The sequence below is a fragment of the Amphiprion ocellaris genome, chromosome 11 (assembly GCF_022539595.1).
Source record: "Amphiprion ocellaris isolate individual 3 ecotype Okinawa chromosome 11, ASM2253959v1, whole genome shotgun sequence".
Classification (NCBI taxonomy): domain Eukaryota; kingdom Metazoa; phylum Chordata; class Actinopteri; family Pomacentridae; genus Amphiprion; species Amphiprion ocellaris.
In genome coordinates, this window is record NC_072776.1 from 8,387,432 (window position 1) to 8,396,139 (window position 8,708).

The 8,708-nt window shown below is 36.9% G+C and overlaps 1 long non-coding RNA gene across 1 annotated transcript; it reads left to right on the forward strand.

The window, feature by feature from the left end:
• The first annotated feature begins 1,106 nt into the window (after window positions 1-1,106).
• Window positions 1,107-3,002, forward strand: LOC129349951 (uncharacterized). Its single transcript, XR_008603117.1, has 2 exons — window positions 1,107-1,571; window positions 2,504-3,002. It is a non-coding gene; the product is annotated as an uncharacterized LOC129349951 (long non-coding RNA).
• Window positions 3,003-8,708: the final 5,706 nt, after the last annotated feature.

Sequence of the window (8,708 nt, forward strand, 5' to 3'; positions counted from 1 at the left end):
CTAAAATCAACATGGCCACCTATAACCAAACACCACATGGCATTTGAGAGAAATATTCTTCTAAATATTATATATACAATTGAGTAAAGTTGAAATTGAAAGTTATTTATAAAGATATTGTAGTAAACCTGTTGACGTGATAAATCCACACTTGACTCACACACTACTTTATACTAAATAACTCAGAAAGCCTTGGAATCTTGCTAGTCTTTTCTTCAGGAGGAAATGACATCATGTGGAGCAGGTCATGTGATCTGGAATTAACACACTTCCTTGAGAGCACTGTTCCCTCTAAGCTGCGCGCGCGCGCAATTGCGCACTGCTTACACGGTCTCCGCGCACAGAAAATCTGCGTTGCGCACAAAAAAAAAAAAAAAAAAATCCACCTAAATTGTAAATGAAATAAACACGTAACAATTCATTCTGTGCTATTTTTCAATGTGAGTCAGTGAGTGACCGGTAACTGGCTGCTGCAGCCAATGATGCGATTCACATACGTATTTACCATAGACTGTATATAATGGTATTTACGCAGCTAATCAACCTCAGGCGTCCTTATATGTAGCCACCGTTGTTCTCATAGATATGAATGAGTAGATAGGACACGCCCCTTTGAGCTGCGTGCTACTGCGAGGCTAAGCTAGTGGGGGAAAAGTTTCAGTGCATTCCGTAGACGGCGTGAAAAGGGAAACAAGTATGCCGTCTCACTGTGCTGCATACAATTACACACTGCGTCGTACAGTTGAGACAAGGAAACTTGGAATGACTTTTCGTAGGTAAGAATAGTTTTTGGCTCTTTTTTCATTATGAAATCTTGTTGAGACCTTCCAGTCTATGAGAGCTAACTAGTTAGCCACTAGCAAAACGCTAAGGCGAGCTAGCAGCTTAACAACCAAATACCAGACGATTAATAGTAGCTGTAGTATAGTTGTACAAGCAGTAGTAGTAATACTAAAAGTACAAGCAGCAGTAGTAGTATAAACAGCTGTTAGAGTTGTAGAAGTAGTATCAGCATTTGTAATAATATTACAAGTTGTAGTAGCAGTGCCAGTATCAGCAGCAGTAGTGTGTACTACCACGACTACTAGTAGTAGTCACATTGCTATTACTACCACCAATACTACCAATAGTTATAAATAGTTATAAAGCCTAATTCATGTATATCCAGATTACCATCTAATGTTCTTCCTCCAAACCCATTTTATGATTGGGATTACAGGCAGTTCTTTAGGACTGCTCTCAAATAATTGAAATGTTACTAAACAAGGTTATACTTATCAAATTAAATAGCTCTGGTCTCCAGTATATTGGCGAATTCGGTTCTTTGTACTTAATTTATTAGCATGATTTCTTTTTAATATGTTGTGTACAGACTTAATTACTTCTCTGTCTACTTTTCTTACTCCATGTAGGTTTCCCAGAGACTATGGGTTGAGGAGGAATTGGAAGTTTGTCGGCTTAGACCTGGTATCATTCCATCAGTGTTTAACTTCCTGGCTTATCTTGGAAGAGTACGTGCCAGAAAGACCACAACCAAGCAGCCTTGAGATCTTAGACAGCGTCTCCCTCAGGTGGGTGTCGACGGTGTTCACGGTCAGGTCTGTGGTAATCCTGTCAAAAAACAAAACAGAAAAAAATCTAGATTATAAATCAACATGTAACCAAAACACTCTGTGTATAACGCCATAGTATAGGATGTAGTTCAGAAAATGTCAAAGTATAGTATGCTTTACTCAAGAATAACATAGTATGGCCTGTAGTTCATAGTACAGCATGTTGGCAAGAAAAAAAAACAAAACATAGATTATTATGTGGTTCAAAAAGCGCAAAATGATAGGATGTTGCCTAAAATTGTCATGTATGATATGTGGTTCAAAAAATGTCATAGTGCAGTATAATGTCAAAATAGTAATTCAAGAAAACATCAGAGTATAATATGTCATCTAAAAAATGCCATAGAATAATATTTCATTGCACAAGTAAAAGTATAGTAACTTTTAATACTGTTCGAATTCTTATATGTTGCTAAAAAAACAATAAAACTAAAACAAAAAAAACGTCACAGTAATGTCAATTAAAAAAAGCCTATAGTATAGCGTGTCGCCCAACAAACATCATAGTATAGCATGTCGCTCTAAAAACGTCACAGTATAGCCTTTAGTCCACAGCTGTCAGTAGGTGAAGAGCAACACAAAAACAGTCCAAACGCTGGTTTCCAGAGGGTTAGACGAGAATTTATTTGAAAGAGTAAGTTTACAACGACACAACATGTGAGGGGGTTAAAAGCAAATGGGTGTTAGTAAAATAAAAATAAATAAACAGAACTAAAAGTGAACTTCATGTTGACATTGATGGGCATTCCAACCAGGAACAAAGTAAAAGATAATCAATACGAAAAAAAACTCTTCCTGTTCACCTCTTAAAACCCAAAAACACACCGCAGTAGCACCCTAAACTAAAACTACCAATGGGTTCCCTGTTTTCCTTTCTGAACAATTCAAAGGTCCCTCTCTATCTCCCCACACATCCACCAACCACTGGAACACATCTCCAAAGTTCTGCCGGGCCAGCTCAGCTTCCCCTCAGAAGAAGTGCTGCCACCTGCCAGATGAAGGAGCCTTTTGAGAGGCAGCTGGCATCGTGATTGGACTGTACTTTGGTCTGTTCCAATCCAGCTTCAGCTCCAGAGACGGCAGGCGGGACGAGTCAACGGAGGCCTGGTGGACGAAGGCATGCAGCTGAGTACAATCCAGAAAACAACAGAGGAGGAGTGCAGCAGCCCAGAGCCAGAACAGAGTAGCATCGTATGTCTCTTAGAAAACATCATAGTATAGCCTTTGGTATGAAAAAACGGCACAATATACATCGTATATTGTACAAATAACAAGTCAAAGGAAAGAGACATACATTGTAGAATTGTAGTAATTGTGGACTGACTGATTTACTGATTATCAGTATTTTATTTTTTACTGATTTACAGTAATAAATACATTTAAAAATGGTGCTACTTTGGCTCTGAACCTTTATCTACCTGTGGTCGCTCTGTCTTCTGGAGTGATTTGATTGGTTATATGTCACAAATAAAACTCCTTTAACTTAACATCTGTAAACAAAACAAAAACGTATCAACAAAGTTTTCTGTTAGAGTTTGTGTTCTTCTAAGTTTAACTCCAAGATTTTAAATACTTTCATTTACTTCAAATGAATATCTCCTCCAAATGTCTCGGTAATAATCATTATCAGCCTTAAAAACCCACAAAACACCCCTTTATACTGGACCACACTTAGTACAGTCCAGTTCCCCCTTCTATAAATCTGCTTGGAATCGTCCACTTCCTGTTTGTCAAAGTGGCCTTCTACCTGGACAGGTTTTGTTGGAGCTCATGTAACAAACATTTTGGGTAACTGCACTTTAATATGGATGGATGACACTGAATTCGAGTCTGTTTTAATGAGACTGAGTTAAGATGTGTAGCTCTGTCATTAAATAGGAAATTATTTCTCAGAATTCACAGAGAAAAGTCTGAAATGTTTGCTAGGTTAGCGTCCCACATGTTCTTTGGCTCAGCTAAAGCTAACTCTCTCCAACTTCTGGATCTCTTGAGTTGCTTGTTGTTAAAATATCTTGCTAGAGATGCTGAAGCTCAGAAAGTCTGAGGTGTTTGTTCAAAATAAGCTCATTCTCAAGTCTTATCTGAACTGTCCTCTTTTGTTTGAACTTTCCCTAAACTTAGGAGTTAATGACAGAGCAGCACATCCAGACTCAGTCTCATTTATGTAGCGATTAAACTTCAGTGTCATTCATTGATGTTAAAGTGCAGTTTTTCAAATGTTTGTTGCACATGCTCCCGACTAAACCAGTCCAGGTGGAAGACGATGTGAAGAGAAAGCTTCAGAGGATGAATATCGCACATTTACGTTGGAAATAAATGTCCTTTAATTAGACATTGTCATGCAAAAGTTGGATTTCCCTTTAATGATGTTCAAATCTTTGAGTGTTTTGTTGATGGTGGTTTCTAAATGTTTTTTGACACTCGGCCCCAAAGATTAAAACCTTTTACGGCTCACAAGCTGCAACAATTCACACATTATCAACTATCTTTGTGACTAAACTGAGATAAAAAGTGAAAAACTGCCTGATTCCTGCATCATGAATGTAAATCATTTTGGTTTTTATGACAGTAAACTGAATATATTTGGGTTTGACATTTTATAAACCAAAACAAGAGATGAATTAGTGGAGAAAACAATCAACAGATTAATGGACAAAGAAAATGGGTTTTCCAACATATATGGCTGAATTACTCCAACATTACAAGATACATACAATTTTAATTCATTTTATTTATATAACACCAATTAGAGGTCAAATTGTCTCAAGACACTTTATTTTTATATTTTTTGTCATATTTAAAATATGACAAAGTAAGAAATTTAAACCTCTTGACCAATCCAATTTATTATTTGGTTTTTAAGAGACTAATCGACATATAAATAACTTTCTCCACTAAAACTAATAAACGAGGTCAAATAGAAGGAACAGTTTTAAATACTGCAGTCCCACGATGACAAGAATAAAGTTCGTCAACAAAAACTAAATCTGCTGGTGGATTCCATTAAAGTCCTAATAAATGATAATAAAGTGTGATACTAAAGGTTTGTGGTGTTGAAAATGTCAAAGTAAAGATATCAAGTTGAACATCTGGATGGAGATTGATAAAAGTTGACCTTCTTTCATTTCTCTGGAGCCGACTCCATGGATTTTATGGATGGTGGTTGAAGACCTGCTCTTCTAGTGGTCTTCCTTCTAGTCGCTGTAAAAAGTCAGTCCATCCTGGCTGACTTCAACACCTCTTCATGACAACTTGTTCTGCCTCCGACCTGGTGGAAACTCCAGAAACTCGGGAAAACCCATGGAGACTCGAAGAACTCGTGGAGACTCGAAGAACTCGTCGGGCGGGGGAAGGTGTGGTGGGTGGTGGGGGGAGGTGGGGGAGTAGAGGGGGGAGGCCGACACCCACCTCCCCGCCTACTCTCCGCCCTGACTCCACCCAGACTCCGCCTTGGCTCCACCCATGTGGTCACTTCAGGAACTACGATGCCAAAGGGACGACGAATTTATTTCTTTTCATCTGATCTGTAGCTCAGTGAGTTAAGGATTTGCCTATGGAGCTGCAGGTCGCTGGTTCAAGACCAGACACTTCTTAAATTTTCATCAAAATCCTGACAAAGACAAAGAAAGAAAACTGCCACTGGCGGGTCTTGAACCTGCGACCCTCCGCTTGGTAGTCTGTCTTCTTATCCCCCTGAGCTATTCGCTCAGATACTAATTCTTCTGGTTTTTGCGCATTTATCATCTATTTTTTGTCGTATTCGAGTTTTTTTTTTAACTCGGGTCTCGACTCGACCATTTTTCTCAGGAGGTTGGACTTCAGCCTTTGTGCTGGTGGGTTGAACCTTCAGTTCCAAGACTTTCCAAAGCCTCCACGCCTCCCGAGTCCTCAGGACCTGAGCTTTCACACAGTCTGAGGGCTGAAATTTTCTAAGTCCCACAGTAGTTCTCTGTTAGATTTAACTTTCAGGCAGTCCAAGGACTGATATCTTCTAAGTCCCGAGTAGTTCTCTGTTAGTTTGAACCTTTCGACAGTCTGAGGGCTGAAGTTTTAAAGGTTTCTCAGTACTTCTCTGTTAGTTTGAACCTTTCGACAGTCTGAGGACTGAAATCTTAGAAGTTCTTGAGTAGTTCCCTTAGTTTGAACCTTTCGGCAGTCTGAGGACTGAAATTTTAAAAGTTTCTCTGTAGTTCTCTGTTAGTTTGAAACTTTCGACAGTCTGAGGACTGAAATTTTAAAGTTTCTCAGTACTTCTCTGTTAGTTTGAACTTTCTGGTTAACAGAAGCCTTAAAACTTGTGACCATGAGTCTTGATTTCACATTTAGACCATCAATCTGAATTCTTCTCAGACCTTCACCTGTGGGTTTTTTAGAAATCCTCAACAAACTTTGATTCTCTTCACTGAACAGTAAAGTTTGTGGAGATCAGAAGGTAACATTAGTTTGATAAATGCCTTCAACTACTAGTAGACTTTATCTGGAAAGCAGTTTTCTGAAATGAGTTCTTAGTAAATCTATCCACAGTCAAACCAAGAACATAGAAAGAGGAAATGTTTGAAGAAACAACTTGATGTTTTCATTTCAGACTAGAAAACGCTTTAAGACTTTATCTGTTTTTGCTCTTTTTGATCGTTTTATTGTCTCTCCTGTTTAATTTGATCTTCTAAATTCTAACTGGTGTCTTTTCAAATGTTTTGTCTTTAGTTTGACTCTTCTTAAACGTTTAGTTTTGCTCTTTTCTCACCTTTTATTCTTTTCTAATGTCTGATTTGACTTCCAAATGTTTTGTCTTTTTAATGTTTAATTGTTTTTTCAAATGTTTTATCGGCTTTTTGGAGTTTCTTTTTCTTTCCCAATATTTAATGTTTCGATTAAATCTTTAAGGTTTTTCTTTTTAAATGTTTTACCACCTTTTAATGTTTAATTTTCTTTTTAAATGCTTCATTGTATTTTCAACATTAAATATGTTAAACATTAAATACAATTAAATGATATTAAACAGACAAAATATTGAATGAGCTAATTCAACAAGATACAATACATGTCATTATGAAATTAAACAAAATTTTTAAAATACAAATATTCAAAATTACAGATAAAATATTTTCCATGATTAAACATTTAAAAAATACAATTAAACAAGAAGAACATTAAACATTTTAAAAAATGCAAAACATTTAATTAGATTATTAAACCTTTAAAAAGACAAAACATTTAATTAAAAATTAAATGTTTAATTAGAAAATTACATCTTAAATTTCATAAATCTTTTTAATAAAACTTTTAAAAAGTTTTATTCTATTAATTTTTTTCCCTTTAATTGCTTTTTGTTATGTAGTTTATTTCTTTAATCTTCTCTTTCTATCAAGATTTTAACCCCAACCTTAAAAATGAAATAAACCCTTAAATCACAATGAAAATACTTCTGTCATCACAATCATGAGTTGGTCAATTATTCAGTTTATCAATTCAACTTTATTTGTTTAGCACCTTTTACACAGATGACAAAACTAAACAAGCAAAGAGAAAAAAACTATGCTAAAACTATGATTAAAACTCAAAAATATTTATTATTAAAAAAAAATAAATAAATAAATAATAAAATTTAACATGGTAATAAAATATGTTGTTTCCAGGGGATGGAGGGAGTTTATTGAAGTCTTCTTGGGCTCACATGGTAAATCATTTAAAATATAAACTTGATATTCAGTCTAAGGAAACTGCAGAGTGACAGAAGAACCAACAATATCTCCTGTTTTCTCCTTTAATGAGTCGACTCTTCTTGTGCTTTCAGACCAAAGAACTACAGACTCTTCACAACCTGCTCAAACTCTTTGTACAAGACCTCACCACACGGGTCAAGAAGGTTTCCGTCTCATTTCTACTCTGAAGATCACCTTCTCAAACTGCTGACAAATGTTTCTGCTGCTCTAAAGTCTGCTCTCCAGAACTTCCTAAAAACTCTCAAAGTCTCTTCTGCTGCAGGTTGCTATGTAGAACTGTTCCAGAAAACCTCACTAAACCACATGGAGAGGCCTCAAGATAGTCGTCCAAATGAAACCATACAAAAACCAAACTAGCACAACCCAAACGCTAAAGTCTCCTGCAGCCTACCAGAGAACCTCTGAGAACAGAGAATCAGGATAGGAACTCTTACCTTCTGGACAACCAACGTTGGTTGACAAGAATACAGAATGTGTCTGACCAAAAAACCTCTAAAGACTCACTACAGCCAAGATAAAGACACAACTCAGCTGCAGCAAATCCACTAATCACTGCACACATTAGGACCATGTGCCAACTGTGGCTAAAGAACCACATTTACCAAGACAACTATCCAGTACAAAGCCCTAAAACACACCAAGAAACACATTAAAGACGATTTTACTGCTGGAAGCTGCAAGCCAATGCCTAAAGAACAAACTAAGGCAACGGAGCCAAACCCGGTTCAGTGGGGAGAGAAGCAGAGGAAATGTTTGTCTGCAGCTAAACAAAGCAGGAAGACGCTGAGCTGCTCAGGTGTTCCTGATAATACCAAGCAGCCACCTGGACAGCCAATAGGAACACAGCTTACTGGAAGTCCAGAGGGCTGGGTTAGTGAAGGAAATTTAATTTAAAGTTGAAGCAGAAAGTTAACAAAGAAAGTTGAAAACCACTTTCTGATACCTGAAATCTCTGAGTTTTCACACAAAGAACACCTGAACATGTCAAACTGGCCTCATAGTAGAACCATCATTGTAAAAACGTCATAGTATGGTGTGTTGCTCAAAAAACATTAGGACCCAGCTGTCAGGGGACAAACATGTAAGAAACATGAGAACAGAGAGAACCCAACCAGTGGGTCACAGTTTATCGTCCCCCAGTCATCTCCTGAAGTCCATATGGTGAGAGACATCAGTATCTGGTTGTTAATTTACCAGAGGATGCTTATAATCATGCTGATGTGGTCTGTACTCTACAGTATTTTAGTGACTCAATAAATGCCTAAGTTGTTTTTTTTTTTAAATGCTTTTTAGTTTTTAAACATTGAATAGCCTATATGTAATCAATAAATGGCCTTTGCCTATCTTAAGAAAAATTCATTCCGAACTCTGA